General features: G+C 36.8%; 1 protein-coding gene across 1 annotated transcript in view; it reads right to left on the reverse strand.

Moving 5' to 3' along the window:
* The window catches only part of STK26 (serine/threonine kinase 26), an 83,920-nt gene that overhangs the window by 39,750 nt on the left and 22,129 nt on the right, over nucleotides 1–22,041 (reverse strand). The gene's annotated exons all lie outside the window — the stretch shown is intronic.

Raw genomic sequence — 22,041 nt, forward strand, 5'->3', positions numbered from 1 at the left:
TCTCTCTCTATCTCTCTCTCTTTCTCTTCTCTAAAATAAATAAAATCTTTTATTAAAAAAAGGCTAGAAAATATATTTACAAAAATGTATACAATGTATCCCACATACTTTGTATATATATTTTTAAACTTTTTTTTTACCAAATAAAGTCTATATAATAATAGAGTTTAAAACAGGTTCAGATTTAACTGATGACAGTTTTGAGTTAATAGTCAACATTAACAAAGAGTAAAAACCTAGTTCTAATTAACTAGTAGAAAATAGGTACAAATTGTAGAGAATGGTGTAGGAGAGAAGAAAGATTTCCTTGACCCTTTTTGGCTCCCTGGTTGAGTCTAAAAATTAAACTGACAAAGGTGTATGAACAAAAGAAAAGCATATACATTTATTCAATATAAGTTTTATATGACACTAGAGCCTCTATAAGGAAATAAAGACTCAAAGAAATGGTTAAACCTATGTGTTTTTATGTTCATTTTGATGAAGACTGGAAAGTTGTGGAAAGATGTGAGTTAACTGTCATAAACTGGGGAAAACATGGTAAGGCCAGTTTGTTCAGATTCTTCTTGGTATCCCCTGTCTTTGGAGATCTGGATGCTTTTTTCCTCCCAATATAGGAAGAGAACCTCTCACAAGAGGATCTAAAATGTCTTTCAGGGAAGAAGAGTGGGGGATAGAAGGAGTGTGGTATGGGATAATAAGCCAAAGTAACCTTCCTGCTTCTGTCATTTTCCGTAAACACCCTAGATTTAAAATATCCAATATTCCAAGGTGCCATACTTAGAGGTAGCCTGTCCTGAACCCATTGGGGGCATTAAGAATAGGTGATAAAGAGAAACAAGAAAACTGTAGACAGAGTTAAATTTTGCCCTGGGGTTCCAGAATGGAGACAGAGAGCCAAAGGCTGGAAAGAACTAAATGTAACAAATCTAGTTTCTTTGAATCTGAGGTAGCTAAGTCAGACTTCTAGTCTGATTTGGAGGTTGTAATGAAAACTTAATAGATTTAGGGAAGAAAGGTAGATTTCTCAGAGGATTAGCACTTTTACAAAGAATGATTATGTGTACAGGTCACTCAGTGACTCACAGATGAAGAGGGGTATACAGGAAATAATGAACCAAAAATGTGCTAATGATATCAAAGTTTAGAAAGGAAGACCTCTTACCCCCTTCATATTTTCAAGAGTTAATACCAGGAATGATCTGTATTGAACTTAGAATACCCTGACAATCTGAGAGAGTAACTAAAATCTTCAGCCTAACAAATACTAAAAACTAGAGCTATATAGTCAGTTAGCTACTTTGTATTTAAATTGCTCAGATTAGTTCTCCCCAGCTAGAAAGAAAATGCTTTTCTGGATTACTACCATAACTACACTATTACTTGTCATCTAACAAGTAGAATGCATCTAAATAAAAGTCATTCTCTGGTAATTCCATGAGCCTCAAATTCAGTTTAGTTCCATTATGATTGTCTATGTTAAGAATTTCAATTGCCTTAAGAATATTGCCTTATAAGCTTGTTGAGTGCTTCCTAATCAAGGTACTGCCAGAAGAAAAATAGAGTTTGCTTAAAGGCTTTTAATCACTGTAAAAAAAATTAGAAGGCTGGATAAAGAAGGTGGGGCACATATACACCATGGTATACTAGTCAGCTAGAAGAAATGATGACATCAGATCACTTACAACAGATTGGTGGAATCTTGATAACATTATGCGGAGCGAAATAAGTGAATCAGAAAAAAACAAGAACTGCAGGACTCCATACATTGGTGGGACATAAAAGTGAGACTAAGGGACATGGACAGGAGTGTGGTGGTTACGGGGGTTGGGGGGAGGGAAGGAGGGAGCGGGGGAGTGGGAGGGGTACAAAAAAAACTGGATAGAGGGTGACGGAGGACGATCTCTCTTTGGGTGATGGGTATGAAACAGAACTAAATGACAAAATAACCTGGAAATGTTTTTTTTTTTGAATATATGTACCCTGATTTATTGATGTCACCCATTTAAATAAAAATTTATTTATAAAAAAAGATTAAATCAATAACCATATAATCCTTAGCACTGTTTGCATTCAAGATTGCAGGATAGTATTTTTTTTAAAGTATTGTAAATATTCCAAGCACAACTAAGTTCTCTCTGTATAAAATTGTAACAGTCACAGGCTTGTAGAGATGAAAGGAAATGGATAAGTCATTTGATCTACTCCACCATCAGCCAGAAGTATTTATTGTATCTCTTCTGTGTCCTAAATTAATATCAAATGGAAGCTAAAAAATTTAAGGTGACTTATGGTAAAAATAATGGTAGTAGTAGAGAAAGATAATGAAGAGAAAAGTCAATCTTGGAATTGAAAGAATTGCAAACTCTTTAAGGTAAACAGGCATGTAGCAAATATTTGTAACCTAGAGATGTTATTAATTGTTCAAGGTTTTTTTTAAAAAATAATTTTATTTTTTTAATGGGACAACATCAATAAATCAGGATACATATATTCAAAGATAACATGTCCAGGTTATCTTGTCATTCAATTATGTTGCATACCCATCACCCAAAGTCAGATTGTCCTCTGTCACCTTCTATCTAGTTTTCATTGTGCCCCTCCCCCTCCCCCTTTCCCTCTCCCTTTCCCCATCCCCCCCCCCCCGAAACCACCACACTCTTATCAATGTCTCTTATTTTCACTTTTATGTCCCACCTGCATATGGAATAATGCAGTTCCTGGATTTTTCTGCTTTACTTTTTTCATTCCTATAATGTTATCAAGATCCCATCATTTTGCTGTAAATGATCCGATGTCATCATTTCTTATGGCTGAGTAGTATTCCATAGTGTATATGTGCCACATCTTCTTTATCCAGTCATCTACTGACGGGCTTTTTGGTTGTTTCCATGTCCTGGCCACTGTGAACAATGCTGCAATGAACATGGGGCTGCATGTGTCTTTACGTATCAATGTTTCTGAGTTTTGGGGGTATATACCCAGTACAGGGAATATAAGGTAGTTCTATTTTCAGTTTTTTGAGGAACCACCATACTTTCTTCCATAATGGTTGTACTACTTTACATTACCAACAACAGTGGATGAGGGTTCCTTTTTCTCCACAGCCTCTCCAACATTTGCTATTACCTGTCTTGTTAATAATAGCTAATCTAACAGGTGTGAGGTGGTATCTCATTGCAGTTTTGATTTGCATTTCTCTAATAACTAACGAAGATGAGCATCTTTTCATATATCTGTTGGCCATTTGTATTTCTTCCTGGAAGAAGTGTCTGTTCATGTCCTCTTCCCATTTTTTTATTGGATTGTTTGTTTGTTGTTGAGTTTTATGAGTTCTTTATATATTTTGGATATTAGGCCCTTATCTGAGCTGTTGTATGAAAATATCATTTCCCATTTAGTTGGCTTTCTGTTTATTTTGTTATCAGTTTCTCTTGCTGAGCAAAAACTTCTTAGTCTGATGTAGTCCCATTCATTAATTTTTGCCTTCACATCTCTTGCCTTTGGAGTCAAATTCATAAAATGCTCTTTAAAACCCAGGTCCATGAGTTGAGTACCTATGTCTTCTTCTACGTACTTAATTGTTTCAGGTCTTATGTTTAGATCTTTGATCCATTTCGAGTTAATTTTAGTACAGGGGGACAGACTGTAGTCCAGTTTCATTCCTTTGCATGTGGCTTTCCAGTTTTCCCAGCACCATTTATTGAAGAGGCTTTCTTTTCTCCATTGTGTGTTGTTGGCCCCTTTATCAAAAATTATTTCTGGGTTTTCTATTCTGTTCCATTGGTCTGAGTGTCTATTTTTCTGCCAATACCATGCTGTTTTGATTGCCGTGGCCCTATAATATAGTTTGAAGTCAGGTATTGTAATGCCTCCAGCTTCATTCTCTTTCTTTAGGATTGCTTTGGCTATTCGGGGTTTTTTATAGTTCCATATAAATCTGATGATTTTTTGCTCTATTTCTTTAAAAAATGTCATTGGAATTTTGATGGGAATTGCATTAAATCTGTATATTGCTTTGCTTTGGGTAATATGGCTATCTTGATTATATTTATTCTTACTAACCAAGAACAAAGTATATTCTTCCATCTCATTATATCTTTTTTTATTTTCCTTAACAATAGTTTATACTTTTCATTATATAAGTCCTTTACATTCTTTGTTATGTTTATTCCTAAGTATTTTATTTTTTTTTTGTTGCAATCGTGAACGGGATTACTCTTTTGAGTTCATTCTCAATTGTTTCATTGTTGACATATAGAAAGGCTATTGACTTCTGTATGTTAATGTTGTATCCTGCGACCATACCGTATTGGCTTATTGTTTCTAGTAGTCTTTTTGTGGATTCTTTGGGGTTTTCGATGTATAGGATCATATCATCTGCAAAAAGTGATACCTTTACTTCTTCTTTTCCTATATGGATGCCTTTTATTTCTCTGTCTTGTCTGATTGCTGTGGCTAGAACCTCTAGTACCACATTAAATAAGAGTGGAGAGAGTGGAAAACCCTGCCTTGTTCCTGATTTAAGGGGGAAAGCCTTCAGTTTAGTGTCATTTAATATGATGTTAGCTGATGGTTTATCGTATATGGCGTTTATCATGTTGAGATATTTTCCTTCTATACCCATTTTGTTGAGAGTCTTAAACATAAAATTGTGTTGTATTTTATCGAAAGCCTTTTCTGCATCTATTGAAAAGATCATGTAGTTTTTGTTCTTTGTTTTGTTGATATGGTGTACTACGTTAACCGTTTTACGTATGTTGAACCATCCTTGAGATTCTGGGATGAATCCCACTTGATCATGATGTATTATTTTTTTAATATGTTGTTGTATTCGATTTGCTAGTATTTTGTTTAGTATTTTAGCATCTGTATTCATTAGAGATATTGGTCTGTAGTTTTCTTTTTTTGTGCCATCCTTGCCTGGTTTTGGGATGAGGGTTATGTTGGCCTCATAAAATGTGTTTGGAAGTATTGCTTCTTCTTCAATTTTTTGGAAGACTTTCAGTAGAATAGGAACCAAGTCTTTGAATGTTTGATAAAATTCGCTGGTATAGCTGTCAGGGCCTGGATTTTTATTTTTGGGGAGGTTTTTAATGGATTTTTCTATTTCTTCTCTACTAATAGGTCTGTTTAGGCTTTCTGCTTCTTCTTCACTCAGTCTAGGAAGGTTCTATTGTTCTAGGAATTTATCCATTTCTTCTAGGTTGTTGAATTTAGTAACATAAAATTTTTCATAGTATTCTACAATAATTCTTTGTATATCTACGGTGTCTGTGGTGATTTCTCCTCTTTCATTTTGGATTTTGTTTCTATGAGTTCTTTCTCTTTTTTCCTTGGTAAGTCTTGCCAAGGGTTTGTCAATTTTGTTGATCTTTTCAAAGAACCAGCTCCTTGTTCTTTTAATTTTTTTATAGTTTCTCTGTTCTCTATTTCATTTATTTCTGCTCTGATTTTTATTATCTCATTTCTTTGGCTGGTTTTGGGTTGTCCTTGTTCTTTTTTTTCTAGTTCCTTAAGGTGTGAAGTTAAGTGGTTCACTTGGGCTCTCTCTTGTTTTTTCATATATGCCTGAAGTGATATGAACTTCCCTCTTGTCACTGCTTTTGCTGCATCCCATAGATTCTGATATGTCTTATTGTCATTTTCATTAGTCTGTATATATCTTTTGGTCTCTGCACTTATTTCTTCTTTGATCCATTCATTTTTTAAAAGTATGTTGTTTAGTTTCCACATTTTTTTTTGTATTTTTCTGAAGCTGGAAACGGGGAGAGACACTCAGACAGAATCCCACATGCGCCCGACCGGGATCCACACGACACGCCCACCAGGGGCAATTCTCTGCCCACCAGGGGGCGATGCTCTGCCCCTCTGGGGCATCGCTCTGCCACGACTAGAGCCACTCTAATGCCTGGGGAAGAGGCCAAGGAGCCATCCCAAGAACCCGGGTCATCTTTGCTCCAATGGAGCCTTGGCTGCGGGAGGGGAAGAGAGAGACAGAGAAGAAGGGGGGGTGGGGATGGAGAAGCAAATGGGTGTTTCTCCTATGTGCCCTGGCCGGGAATCAACCCTGGGTCCCCCGCACACCAGGCCAACGCTCTACCACAGAGTCAACCAGCCAGGGCCTAGTTTCCACATTTTTGTGGGATTATTTTCCTCTTTTTTGCAGTTGAATTCTAGTTTCAAGGCTTTATGATCAGAAAATATGCTTGGTACAACTTCGATTTTTCTGAATTTGCTGATGTTGTTTTTGTGGCCCATGATATGGTTAATTCTTGAGAATGATCCATGTACACTGGAAAAAAATGTATACTCAGTCACTTTGGGATGAAATGTCCTGTAGATGTCTATCATATCCAGGTGCTCTAATGTTTTGTTTAAGGCCACTGTATCTTTGTTGATTCTCTCTTTGGATGACCGATCTAGAGCTGTCAGCGGTATATTGAGGTCTCCAAGTATGATTGTATTTTTGTCAGTTTTTGTTTTATGGTCAATAAGTAGCTGTCTTATATATTTTGGTGCTCCTTTGTTTGGTACATATATATTAGGAACTGTTATGTCTTCTTGATTCAGTGTCCCCTTAGCCATTATGAAATGGCCATTTTTGTCTCTGAGTAGTTTTTCTGTCTTGTAGTCAGCTTTATTAGATATGAGTATTGCTATGCCTGCTTTTTTTTGGATGTATTAGCTTGGAGTATTGTTTTCCAGCCTTTTACTTTGAATTTGTTTTTATCCTTGTTGCTTAGATGAGTTTCTTGTAGGCAGCATACAGTTGGATTTTCTTTTTTAATCCATTCTGCTACTCTGTGCCTTTTTATTGGTGAGTTTATTCCATTTACATTTATTGTAATTATTGACACTTGTGAGTTCCCTATTGCCATTTTATAGATTGCTTTCTATTAGTTTTGTGTCTTGTTTGATCCTTCTCTTTCGTTTTTCTATCTTTTGTTTTTATTTGGTTGTATTCCATACATCTTTCCTCTGTTGCTATCTTTTTTATCTCATGTGCTTCTGTGGTGGTTTTTCCAATGGTGGTTACCTTTAAGTAATGAAAAGGGTTCCTACCCTGTTCATTGTAGAGCACTATTTTGTGAGTACTTTTTGCACTCCATTGTCCTTTGCTGTTAATATCCATCCTCTACTCCCCTTTTTTGTTGTTGTTGTCACAGTTTAAATTTGGTTTTATTGTGTTCTTCTTGGAGCTTTTACTTGTGGGTTTGTTCTTTTTTTTGTTCTTTGGATCTGATTGGAGAACCCCCTTTAGTATAATAATTCCTGGAGTGGGGGTTTTCTGATGATAAATTCCCTCATCTTTTCTGTATCTGTGAATATTTTTATTTCTCCTTCATATTTGAAGGATAACTTTGATGGGTATAGTACTCATGGCTGAAAGTTCCTCTCTTTTAGCACTTTACATATTGGGGTCCACTCTCTTCTAGCTTGTAGAGTTTCTGCTGAGAAATCTGATGATAATCTAATGGGCCTTCCTTTATATGTTGTATTCTTCTTTTCCCTGGCTGCCTTGAAAATTTTTTCTTTGCCGTTGGTTTATGCCAATTTCATTATGATGTGCCTTGGAGTAGGTTTGTTGCGGTTAAGAAAACTCAGAGTTCTGTTTGCTTCTTGAATTTAAGGCTTTAGTTCTTTCCACAGGCTTGGGAAGTTCTCATCTATTATTTGTTTGAATATGTTCTCCATTCCATTTTCTCTCTCTTCTCCCTCTGATATACCTATTATTCTTATGTTATTCTTTTTGATGGAGTCAGATAATTCTTGTAGGGCTATCTCATTTTTTTAATTTTTGAGTCTCTTTCTTCTTCTCTCTGTTGTGCCTCAAGTTGCTTGTCTTCTATTTCACTAATCCTCTCTTCTATCTGGTCTGTACTATTAGCTAAGCTTGTTACCTCATTTTTCAGCTCATGAATTGAGTTTTTTATCTGTGTTTGATTTGTTTTTATAGTTTCAATTTCCTTGGAGAAATATTCTTTGTGTTCATTGAGTTGTTTTATGAGTTCCCTAAATTGCCTTTCTGTGTTTTCTTGTATATCTTGGAGGATTTTTAGAATTTCTATCTTGAATTCTCTGTCATTTAGCTCCAAGGTTTCCAATATATTAAATTTTTTTTCTCCATAGATTTTTCCTCATCTAGCTGTGTTACCTCTCTTTCTTTTGTATCCATGATATTCGATTTTCTCTTCCTTAATGGCATTTGAGGGTGGTTTCGTTGATAGTATTAATGAGATTTAATAAAGAATAAAAAGTTTAAAAAGATGAAAAATTGAAAAGAGTTGTTTTTTTAAAAAATTAATAATGAAATAAAGAAAAATAAAATAAAAATTAAAAAAGGAAATTATTCCCCCCTCCTTTTTTTTCTCTCCTCTAGTCTTCCCTCTTTCTTGAGGAAATCTTGTGGTGAACTGTGAATTATATTGTACTAAATAGAACAAACAATGCCTGTAATGGAGGGCCTGAATTGGAGCAAAGTAATAAAGGTGCCAAAAAAAAATAAAGAAAAAAAAGGGCATATGGACCCACAAAAAGCAAATAAGAAAAAAAAATTGGGTCAAGAATAAAATGATTTGCTTTTAGGTTTTGGTTGACTAAGAGTTATGATGAGAGGAATAAGAGGGAAACAGGAAAATGGGGGGACAAATTAAAAAATTACTATTGTATTTAGTGGAACAAGAACTAGATAAAGTGGAGAGCCAGGGATGGGATTACTGCTAGTGTGTTAAAAAGGTGAAGTAAAAACCCCACAAAATGCCACAAATATAAGTTTGAGTCCCAGATAAGAGAATTTGTTCGTTATTGAGGTTTGAATGAGAGGAACCGTAAAGGAGAAAGGAAGAAACTAATATAGAGGGAGAAAAGAAAGAGAGAGAGAAAAAAAGAGGGAACCACTAAAAAAAGAAAGAAGAAAAAAGAAAAAAGAGGAGAGAGAGAGTTAAGGGTTTTGGAGTGCAACCCTCATAGAGAGAAAGGAAGAGGAAAGAAAAGATAAAGGGAGATGTAACACTTATGGGTAGTGTAGTTCAAGGAGAGGAGAGAGTAAGACTGGCAGAGAGTTAAACAACCAAATTGGAGGAGGAAAAAAAAATATCAAGAATGAAGATAAGAGAAACAAACGAACAAATATAATAAAATGGGATAGGTTATAAAGTCTGCGGATTATTCTGATTTCGAGAGGTTATCTTCTTGCTTTTTCTTTTCTCTTCCTCTTCCTGGTCAGTAACTCTATCCCGGGTTCTTCCCCTTTGGCACGCTCAGGTAGAGGTTTCCAGTTGATAAGTCTCTATGGCGATGTCATGTATTGTGCTTTAATCTCGTTGGCAGTCGAGGCTCTGACTGTGAGAGAGTCCATGTTCCTGGAGCCTTTCTCCTAGTCTTTCCTTCCTCAATTAGTAGCCTGATAATCCAGCTATGGGGTTGCTGCTGCCTCTGCCTGGATAGTAAGAGGCTCAAAGAGCTGGCAACTCCCCACTCTATTCCCACTCAGTGCAGGGCTTTGGGTAAGGCTCAGTCAGTCAGAGCTGCTAGCAAAATCAGGCAGTGCTTCCGCCCACTCAAAGAACTCTGGCTCTGCCACTCTGTCTGGTAATACGGGCGGGCGCTCACTTCTGGGGCGCTTGGAGGAAACTCTCGCTCACATTCTGCACACGCAGACCAGGATATCAAGCCTGCAGTCTCACACTCTGAGTGAAACCCCCACCCGCAAGGAAAAGTCCCAGCATTGTAATTGGCTCTCGCTCTGTCCCCGTACGCGGCTTTTTCAAGGTGCTGGGGCGGCCCGAGATTCCGTTTTTGGCCCACACAAAGGCCCCCGACTCTGCCTTTCTGTGAGATAACACGGGCGCACACTGCCGAGGCACTCGGAGGAATCTCTGGCTCACTATCTGCGCACGCAGACCAGGATATCAGGCAGCCGCCTCACCCTCTGAGTGAAACCCCCAACCGCACGGAAAAGTTCCAGCGTTGGAATTAGTTCTCGCTCTCTCCCCATGCGCGGCTTTCCCAGGGCACTGGGGCAGCCCGGAGATTCTGCTTTCGGCCCACACAAAGGCCTCTGACTCTGCCTCTCTGTGGGATAACATGGGCGCCCACTCTCGGGGCTTTGGAAGGAATCTCTCGCCCACTATCTGTGCGCGCCAACCAGGAGATCAGGAAAAATGGCTGCCCCACTTGTCTTTCTTTGTCTGGGTTTGGCGAGAGTATTAGCTTGTATTGCCCGGTTGCCACAGGAACAGTTTTTCCTCGGCTTGGATCTCCGTGCCACAGCCTGGTTCGGCCATTTGTGCCGCGGCCAGGATCTATTCACCCCCTTTGCCCGCCCTGTTTAGGTTAGTGAGGAAGGCGGAGCATTTCTTACTCCCTATTTCCTTCAGGGTTTGGTTATATATTTAGCCAATTTTTTGCTCAACCATACCTTCGGGTGTATTGCAACACATCTGGAGGCTATAAGGATAGGTTTTTCTGTTTCTGGTTGAAGATCTTGTTGAGTTTTGGGGGAGATTTATCGGTATAGCTTCCTACCCCGCCATTACTCTGACGTCATCTCTCAATTGTTCAAGGTTTTAAGGGAGTTCATTTGTGGCAGGCTCAAACTTGAACCTAGGACTCCTAACTTTTAAGTCTAAGGTTCTTTTACTATATCTTAGATTAAGTTGTAACTTATATTGTATTATTTTGCTATAAAACTAAAATTATTTTCCATCATAATCAAATCACACAACTGCCCAATGCCTACTTAGAAACAGACTTACATTTCAAAAGTTGAAAAAAATAGAAACTTAAAAGAATTTGAAAAACTTGTAATAGAACTTTCCTATTCTTTGAATGATAAGATTGATTACTTACACATATTGAACCACTCTCTGAATGGCTGACACTTGTATTCATGTACAATTAGCAAATATTTAATATTACAATTTTATAGAGAAATGAGCTGTATGTAATCTTTAATTTTGGCAAGGTTACTATACTCAGTTCGTTTTCTTTTCTTTTTTTTTTTCCATGTCAATAGTAGACTGGAATGAGCTAACCTTTACAGTGTGGAATACCATGATTTCCATAGGATCCAATGTCCAAAAGTCAACAGCTCCAATTGCTGCTTTTCAGTAATTTAATGTAGACTTCAGTAACCTTAACACTAAGATTTTCAGTTTTGTTCATTAAAAAAAAAACCAGAAAACCTCAACATGATAAAATTTTACAAGAATAAAATATTTGGCCTGACCCATGCTGGTGCAGTGGATAAAGTGTCGACCTGGAAATGCTGAGGTCACTGGTTCGAAACCCTGGGCTTGCCTGGTCAAGGCACATATGGGAGTTGATGCTTCCAGCTCCTCTCCTCTTTTCTCTCTCTCTCTCTCTCTCTCTCTCTCTCTCTCTGTCTCCTCTCTAAAAATGAATAAACAAAAAAAAAGAGTGGAAAAAAATTAAAAAAAAAGAATAAAATATTTTTGCAATTGGCTTTATTATAAACATAGAATTGTTAAAATGACCGTGTGAATACTCAGATTATTTTAATAATGAAAAAGAAAAAAACCTGTAAGTTTTTCTAAACTTTTGAGAATGTGATGTTAGAACATTATTTCTCTACTTTGTACAACTTCAGGTTCATATTATACATATGTGATAAAATTTTATGGAATTCTTAAGAGACCTCTATGATTTACCTTCTTGAAATAAAATATGTAGCTTCATTATATTTTGCAGGTAATAGAATAAGACTTAAGATAAAAAAGTCTGTCTGTGTATGTTTCAAAATTAAACACGAAGAATTGGGCTTGTGGTCAAATTTCTTTAGGTGGTCAGTATGTTTGTATTTCTATGTTTATGAGAGCTCAAAATATTTATCTAAACACAATAAGGAAAACTGTCTTAGTTTATCTACTTTTTGATATACATTTTTACATCTCTCTCAAAGGTTATTATAACTTGCTTTTGCAACATAAAGTAGAAGTCACATTGTTCGATTTTATGTATATGCAATGAAACAAATGAGATGTAGTCACAACAAACCCGAATTTCCTTCTGATCATCAGATAGCATTTTATCAACTCACAGTTGAGATCCTATCTTAACCAATTCACTTATAAAAGAATTTTGAGATAGATAAGGCAGCAGCAAGGTAGCCCCAGTCTGGGGCTGGCAAAGCATAAATTCAAAGGTCTCACAAAGCATTATTTTCTACTCTTAAGGCAACAATTTAACATTTTAGCAGTACTGTGCATAGCAACAAGAAAAACATATTTATAAGGCAGAAATAAAAATAATTTATAAGTATTTTCATTTATTATTCTTATTTTTAGATGAACACTGCCTAAGTACTTAGAATGCAAATATTTTAGTAAAGTATAACATTTTAAAATTTATTACAAAAGGTTTTGAAATAGCTACATGAATAACAGTTTCTCCTGATTAATAATTTGAGTCTGTTTCATACTTAAGAACAAAAGAATAATTAGTAATATTCCTTCAACTTAATTACTCTTACTCAAGATGGGATAAGAGAAGCACTTCCTCTGTCTCCTAACTAGCACTCTTCTGTCCATCCATTAGATCAGAGCGAGAAAAAATGAAGTAGAGCAAATTCTAGGATGTGAAGAATGCATTCCTTTACATATTTTTGTAAAACAGTTCATTTGACAGTCTGGGAATGAAGAAGGAAACATTTCTTTGATTCTATTATCACTTTACCATCAACCACATTTTTTAAAGGAAAATTAATCACAGGAAGGATAATAAGGAATTTAACCATAACATCCTCCACATTAGAAATCCTGAAATGAGAAACCTAGTGATAATAGGTAGCACCTTTATTAGCTCCATTTCCCATGTTTTAAAATTTCTGTTATTTTCATTGAAAGTAGACATGTCAGATCATTTTGTTTAGCCAGGTAAATTATCTTTGGATCTAAGACCTCTTAAATTAAAGGAAATAACTAATTTTTTTAACTAACTTTCTGGGCTGTGAAGTTTCCTTAAACCTTTAGTTATATTAATGGATAAGGGGAAGAAAACATCCTGCAAACAATCACTTTCTTCTCTCAATACAAATATTGATTGGCTTACGACCTATGCAACTTACGACCATTCGACTTCACAACCACAATTGCTAGCCATGACTGCTCCACGTCTGGCAGTGCAAGTGTTGCCCAGCTGGACGTATGGCAGTGCGGAGCAGCTTCCGGCAGCACTACCATCTCCGCAAGCACCATTTCAACTGTTATCCCAGACTCAGTACAGCAATTTGTGTTTTGTGTCCTGGATATTTTTCATCAAACCCCTCCCAAGATGTCTGCCAAGAGGAAATTGTCTTTGCAAATATTAAACCAGTTGTACTGGTAATGCAGTGTTTTACTTAAACCTGACGAATGTAAAAATAAGAAACAAAATGGTGTAGAGATGATAAAATGGCATAAAATGAACAAAGAAAATTATGATATATAACAATAATGAAAGAAAATTATGATAAAATATGACTTAAAGGTTTTTATAACATCATTTCATAGTACTATATATACATATAGCCTACTCAACTTACGACCAAATCGTGTTAAGACGGGTCTGTCGGAACCAATCGTGGTCGTAAGTCAAGCACTAGCTGCAACCCAAAGGCAAGGCTATCATCACAATAAATGCTGGATATAAACTAACTCCATTGCATCATTTAACTCATTTCTCTCTGACCTTACAACCATACTACAAAGGAAAAAGGAGACCTGGTTTCTTATATGTATTACAGAGGTAAAGAGAGGAGAGAGGTCAGGCAAAATTGGCTTAATTTTGCTTATCCAGGAAATTACAAGAAATCAGCGATTAAATGTCAGCTTCACCATCTATATAATGAGGGAGAGAGGCGGGTTCAGTTATCTCTAAATGATCTACTATTCTCACACTGTGAATTTATGAAGTATTAGAAGTCAAAAACCAAGTCCCTTTGGTCCCCTGCTTGAATCATTAGCAGTTGCAATTCTATTTCTGAAGCAATTATGATGTAAGGGATGAATTGCCATTGGTCACTTGGCTAATTCTATAATGATATACAATGGCTCAAATGGAAAGTATATAAATACTACCCCATCATTTAAGTAACAAATTCAGAATCACCAGTTAACTGCAATCAAGTCCCAATTATCTCATACTACAATGAAATGGGCTCAGGAGCCAAGGACAGGTAAAAAGCAACAGAGTGAATACTGTCCAGGCTGACCTCTCACCCCTCAGACTGTCTATGTCCCATTGCATGAATGGCTGCTCCAAGGAAATCAAGGAGAGCAGAATTCAGTTCATACAGGGCCTATGCTTCTATTATTTTCCTCTTCTTCTATTGTAAAGTAAATTCATTCAGAATATAAAGTAGCTTCTAGAAAGTAACCTAGTTTATATTTGATCACATACAGAAGTAGAACATCCAACAAAACTACATAGAAGGTGACAGAAGACAATCTGACTTTGGGTGATGGGTATGCAACATAATTGAATGACAAGATAACCTGGACATGTTTTCTTTGAATATATCTACCCTGATTTATTGATGTCACCCCATTAAAAAAATAAAATTATAAAAAAAACACAAAAAAAACAAACAAAAAAAAAAAACAACTAAGTACAGAAAAGGAAAACTGCAAGGATGGCTTAGCATATCTCCAACCCAAAACTTCAGTGAGTAGCAGTCTAGACACGCAAACTTAAATGAAATGTTCCACAGGAGAACAATTCTACTTCTTAAATTTTGAATCTTTGGGTCATGCCAGTTTCTACATCGACAATAAATCTACCTCTCCTCCATCTCTGAAGGGATTAAGCAAAGGAAAAAAGAAACGTACAGACACAGAAAACAGTCTGGGGATTTCAGGAGGAAAATGGTGTGGAGAGGGTAGAGAAGAGATAAATGATAACTGAGGGAGACTTGACTGGGGGTGTTGAAGACAAAATATACAGATGATATATTATACAGAACTGTAAACTTAAAACCTGTATAATTTTTATTAACCAATGTCACCCCAATTAATTCAATAAAATATTTTAAAAATTCCTATCCAACTCACAGGGGCAGTCAACCACCCGAACAGAATCAGTTGCTTCCTTCTCTGCCCTCCCACATCCCTTTGCTTGAGCCTCCCCTTACAGCACACATTTTATTATCTTTGCATTTTCTTTCATTGTCATGACTTTTCATTTTCTTTCTATTTTCTTTTTTTTTTTTTTTCATTTTTTCTGAAGCTGGAAACAGAGACAGACAGTCAGACAGACTCCCTCCCGCATGCGCCCGACCGGGATCCACCCCACACGCCCACCATGGGGCGACACTCTGCCCACCAGGGGGCGATGCTCTGCCCATCCTGGGCGTCGCCATGTTGTGACCAGAGCCACTCTAGCGCCTGAGGCAGAGGCCACAGAGCCATCCCCAGCGCCCAGGCCATCTTTGCTCCAATGGAGCCTTGGCTGCAGGAGGGGAAGAGAGAGACAGAGAGGAAAGCGCGGCAGAGGGGTGGAGAAGCAAATGGGCGCTTCTCCTGTGTGCCCTGGCTGGGAATCGAACCCGGGTCCTCCACACGCTAGGCCGACGCTCTACCGCTGAGCCAACCGGCCAGGGCTTCTTTCTATTTTCTAATGGGTAATTTTATTAAGGATGGTGCTCTGTCTCACTAAGCACCACTTATCTCACAGGACCCAGTATAGTGCTTTGTATACTGTGGATCTTAGATATTGCAGGGTATACCTGGAGGCCTGCCTTCCTAAGATAAAATCATTGACATGAGGTTGTAATTTCATTTGTTATTTAATTTCTGAGTTTTGGTGCAAGGGAGATTATATTCAATAAACTCAAGGATATTAAAATACATATGAAATTCTAAGTCAATTCCTTTTCACACATGTGATTGACATAATAAAAAAATTTCCAAAGTGACAACTTCGAGATATTTTTCTTTCTACCGAAGAACTTTTTTATTAAAATTTTTTGAGTGACACTGGTTAATAAAATTATATTGGTTTCAGGTGTACCATCCTCTAATACAGGGGTCCCCAAACTTTTTACACAGGGGGCCAGTTCACTGTTGCTCAGACCGTTGGAGGGCCGGACTATAAAAAAAACTATGAACAAATCCCTATGCACACTGCACATATCTTATTTTAAAGTAAAAAAAAAAACAAAACGGGAACAAATGCAATATTTAAAACAAAGAAAAAGTAAATTTAAATCAATAAACTGACCAATATTTCAATGGGAACTATGGGTTTGCTTTTAGCTAATGAGATGGTCAATGTGCTCCTCTCAATGACCACCAATGAAAGAGGTGCTTCTTCCAGAAGTGCGGTGGGGGCCGGATAAATGGCCTCAGGGGGCCGCATGCGGCCCGCGGGCCATAGTTTGGGGACCCCTGCTCTAATACATCATCTGTATAGTATATTGTATGTTCACTACCCCAAGTCAAGTCTCCTTCCATCACCATTTATTCCCTCTTTACCTACTTCTACCTTCACCCACTTCCCTTTCCCTCTTGTAATCACTATACTGTTGCCTGTATCTATGATTTTTTCTTTTTCCTTAATCCCTTTTTTAAATTTTTATTTATTTATTCATTTTAGAGGAGACAGAGAGAGAAAGAGAGAGAGAGAGAAGGGGGGGAGGAGCAGGAAGGATCAACTCCCATATGTGCCTTGACTGGGCAAGTCCAGGGTTTTGAACCGGCAACTTCAGCGTTCCAAGTCGAAGCTTGATCCACTGCACCACCACAGGTCAGGCCAATCCCTTTCTTTTTAACCCAGCACCCCAAACTCCTCCCCTCTGACAGCTCTCAGTCTGTTGTCTGTATCTGTCAGTCTGTTTCTATTTTATTTGTTAGTTTATTTTGTTCATTAGATCCCACATATAAGCAAAAACATATTGTACTTGTCTTTCTCTGACTTGCTTATTTCACTTAGCATAATGCTCTCCAGCTCTTTAGTTTGCAAAACAGCAGTTCTTTTTTTTTTTTACAGGCACAGAGAGAGAGTCAGAAAGAGGGATAGACAGGGACAGACAGACAGGAACAGAGAGAGATGGGAAGCATCAATCATCAGTTTTTCGTTGCGACACCTTAGTTGTTCATTGATTGCTTTCTCATATGTTCCTTGACCGTAGGCCTTCAGCAGACCGAGTGACCCCTTGCTCGAGCCAGCAACCTTGGGTTCAAGCTGGTGAGCTTTTTGCTCAAGCCAGATGAGCCTGTGCTCAAGCTGGCGACCTCAGGGTCTCGAACCTGGGTCCTCAGCATCCCAGTCCGACACTCTATCCACTGCGCCACCGCCTGGTCAGGCGAAACAGCAGGTCTTGAAGTAATATGGAGCTATACTCAAAGGAGAATTGGTAGTAACCATAAACACAAGCATCAGTACTATATGCAAATATGATTTTGAAAGCATACCTGCAAACAATATTAACTAGAGCCATATGACTACTGTATGTCCTATAAAGTCTTGTATGATTTCATACTCAAACGCAAAGATTAGAGGCCTCAAAGATTACAGTCTGTCCATCACTCTGCTGTACATTACAATTTAATTGGGCTAAACATATATAGAAATACACAATTCAATCAGGGATCAGATTTAACCATAAGAATTCATGTTAAAATTAAAGGGATTATTTTTGACTAGACAGGTAGTTACATAATTATGAGGGAATTGATAACAAGCCCTAACTATAAAATATTCATTGGAGAAGGGACACAAGGTCATGCAATGAAAGAAAGATAAAAATTCTACTAATATATAAGTGATAAACAGGTACTGTAATTTATTCAGGGCATTATTTAATCAAACCCACAAAGGGCACGTTAATATGATGAACACTGAGAGCCTGATTTTATGCTATCCATACTGGAGGATGTCATTAAAGGATGTCATTCTAGTATTCAGAAATAAATATCTTTGTAGAGAATCTAAAGCAGAGGCTCCTAATAGCAAATATTGAACTATCACAGATGATGTTATGGTAAATCTTTAGCATGCTTATTAAAGTGTGTTGGATTAAAACAAAATTGATTTTCTCACTGCTTATCTTCCTTCTAGATGCAGAATGCCAATTAAAATCAATAGGTTTGAAGCTCATAGGCACAACACTGAATTATTAACACAAGGAGTTCTTTAGAAAATTAACACTGATTGAAAAAGTGGAATTTTACACAGCCTTAACTTATATTCTTAATGAGAAAATGGCTGCAGTATAATTTATCTCTTCAATAAAATCTACACTTTGAACAAATTTAATCAAATAGTATTTGCAAGGAGTTACCCACTGGAATCTTAGGACTAAGGAAACTTATCTCTTGGGTTCTGCTGGCTATAACATTCTATGATCCTAAGAAAATAATACTGGTGGCATGATGTAGTCAATAGCAAGCAATTTTAATCTTGGCAAACACTAATAAGAATGGAGCAGAGGGTTTTATGAAAGAATGGTCTCTAGTATTTTCAACAATCTACTTTTCAGTTTCCAAAAATGAAAAATAATATCAGAGTGTGTGTTTATGTGTATGTATGGGTGCAGAGCTACAAAATAATGCTTACTGTTATTTTTATACCCTTTCTTTTTCTTTAAAAGATTTGAAGCGGTGCATTAATAAACATAAACTCAGAAACCAAGTAAAATAAGATGTGTGTGTGTTTGTGTGTGTGTAATAGTTGTATTTGAAAACCTAATTTAAGAACTACTAAAAATGAATATACAAGTTAACTCTGCACTTAGGACCGTGATATACCCAACATATATATAAAAAATAAGCTTACACGAACAAATTTGTTACATTAACAAAACAGGGGCTAGATTTTAACATCCACCCTGATGATTTTATTATTCTCTTTCCCTTGAACAGGGAATATCAGTTCATTTGGGTAAAGATGAATCCTAAATATTTTTATATTGCCATCTTTTCAAAGAATTCCAGCTTAGATAACTCTTATTGTTGTAAATTATCTTCTCTCAAAGTTCATCAACTTTTCCTGAACTGAAATTTCTCAAATTGATCTCCATCTTACCATACATCCCATTATTAATAGCACCTGTGAATATCCTAATTCCTACACTTAAAGCTAGAGAGATTCACCAGTTTTTAACCCCCAACTATCTGTGCTGATATTGCTGAAATCTGTTCACATTACAAAAGCACAACATTTGTCAACCTAAATGTTCAAATAAAGGGGAGAAATGCTATTGGAGTTAAGAGATACCTACTAATATAAATTGAATCTTTCAATTTTTAGGAAATAACTGTAATAAACAAAGTTGTTTATGTGTTTCCACAAAACTGGTTAGGATAATATATTTTACTAGCTGATATGTATAGTCCTTGTTCATTTGGAAATCAAGTTAACAAAACTGTAATTCTCCATTTTAAAGAATTTTTAAAGACTATAGGATTTTAGAACTGAAAATGCTCCTTATAAAATACTTGAATATTTTTTTAAAAAAGAGTAATTTCCAGATGAGGTTGGTGTGGGCAATGGCAAACAAGGAATTTCAGGATGGAGACAAATAACGAAGTTTCTTCATTAGTTCTTGAACTGCCATAGAAAAAATAAGCTTGACGAGCAATTCAAAGTAATTAAAATTCTTCAAACAGTGATCTACCCAAAAAGATCTGTGATCTACAACTTGAAATTACTTATACCCTATCATTTCACAGCCCTAACCAGAGAGAAAGTACTATTCATAAATCAAGGCCTCACTGCCCACCCCAAAAGGACCCATAACCATTTTGAAAAACACCACCTTAGAACTCCCTTTTTCTTTATTTGCTTTGGCTAGTATCATTCACTTCCTTTCTCTTCCTTATTTTCATCTAGTATCAATGTGAATTTAGCTAGCCAGAGATGACTTTCCTGACCATTTCAGTAGCTTGTCTTGATTCATCTCTCCTAAGAATTTCTGCTCAGGTAATAGGGAACCACTGGAAGCATTCATCAGATGAAGTTGAAAAAATAAAGTCTTTATTTCAGGAAGTTGCATCATGACTACTTAGCAACAAAGGACTGAATAGCATCATAAAAAATAAAGGGATGGTATCTGCCATTTTTCAGAGAAAAACACTGATAGAATTTAATGATTAACTGAATATGGAGATAAAAGAAATCAGTAGCTAATTACAAATAATGTCTTTTTTTTCTCCCTTCATAACTTTCTGATTTACCAATATATATTTTGTGGCTGATGGCACCTTCTCCACTAAATCACATAGTTAAATGGCATTTGGTACCAGCCTGATTATTTCATATGCTATGATCTCATAATTTTAATGAATTTTTTATTAAGTACTATTCTCCTTACTGCTGAGAAGGTACCTTAGATGTTAATTATAGAGTGGAGACACTTACTCAGCACAGGAGGAAACACTTAACACTCCCTAGTCACTTTCCTTCCCTAATACATATGGCCTTGTACTAATTTAAAAGTGATCAAAACAATCAATGTCGTCCTTTATATTCCTATATTAAATTTGTCCAGTTTTATTTTTCTTGCTTGGGAATCTACAAAAAGTGTTAAAAGCTGTTATTCATTAGAGTTACCAATACAACTTTCTATATAATTCAACCATTAAAATTTATGTCTATAATACAAACAAAAACATATCTATCTCTTGACTACAATCTGGAGTCTCCCCTTAAATTAAACATTACAATAATGAGAGCAACATACAAATCATTTACCTTAATAAAATGAAATCTTACTGCATTCCTAATCTCAGAGGAAATACTATAAGAAGCTTCCTTTCATCAGATCAGCAATTCTCAATGAGTTCCATGCCTAAAGACAGGGATTGGCAAACTTTTCTTTGAAGGGCCACATAGTAAATGTCTTGGGCTTTGTAGGCCAGGTAAAGTCCTCAGTCTCTGTCACATATTCTTCTTTATCAACAACTCTTTCAAGATGTATGTAAAGCCAGTAGCCACAGCCACCATCACAGCCGCCTGGCCCATGCAGGTTTGCACTGAATTCGGACGGTAGGTAATGAAAAAATGGAGCCAAGAACTGGTGATCCATCATCTTTAATCCTAGTTTGCACCCGGCCGGCAAGTAAAAACACACACTGAGCTCCAAAACCCACTCATTCAGTGCTCACAAAGCTACTGACTTATCCGAGTTTCCTAGGATCAAAAGTATCTACCTCACCAACCTCATTCTCCTTTGTTCCCCATCTCCTTCTCTCTGCAAAAACTCTGCACTAACTGGCTTCTCCTTTAGCACTCTGCCATATTGGCTGCCTCTCTCCTCTCCTCCATGTGGCCTTTCTCTGCTCTCCGCTCTAATGATAATCTCAGGAACCAAATGAAAGCAAGCTCCCGGTCTGCCCCACTTTATAGTACAGAAATCAAAACCTTTAATCCAATATACAAAATAGGAAAGTCTCTAATAGAAAGTCACTTATCTGAGGCATGTTGGGATTGCACCGCCCCACATCAAAAAGAGTGGGAAAGCCTTGTCCTAAAAACAAGCCCCAGGCTACAAGGATCCTGCCTGCCCACAGCCTGCCCCCAACACACATTAGTATCACCTGGGCAACGGGCTTCCACGTGGGCAGTGCCATCTTTAACAAAGTGAGCATAATGTATTTTATCTTCCCAACAATGTAAAAGCTCTTTTTAGTTTGTAGGCTATACACAAACAGACTGTAAGCAGGATTCAGCCCTTGGCTTTGGTTTGCTGACTGCTGCTCTAAGGAATCCATTGTATATAATAAATAAACTCCTCTCCAGTGAATCTAGAATGGTCCTTGTTGTGCCTTTCCTGGGAGAATTGAGAAAATTAACTTAATTTACTTTCTCTGTTTTGTGGTTCAGATGAAAACTCTTGTTGAGAAAGGGTTGCATTAAATTAACAAAACTCCAAATATACTACTGTAGAAAGGTGCTCTTTATTATTTCAAAAAATATAGGCATTCAAAAACATTTACTAGAGAGAACTTAAAATCTAAAATGTCAAGAAACTTTCATTTTGTCCAAAGCACAAGCCAAATGTTATAGCCTCACTATCCCTTAGTAGAAAATTAATTATAG

The sequence above is a fragment of the Saccopteryx bilineata genome, chromosome X (assembly GCF_036850765.1).
Source record: "Saccopteryx bilineata isolate mSacBil1 chromosome X, mSacBil1_pri_phased_curated, whole genome shotgun sequence".
NCBI lineage: Eukaryota > Metazoa > Chordata > Mammalia > Chiroptera > Emballonuridae > Saccopteryx > Saccopteryx bilineata.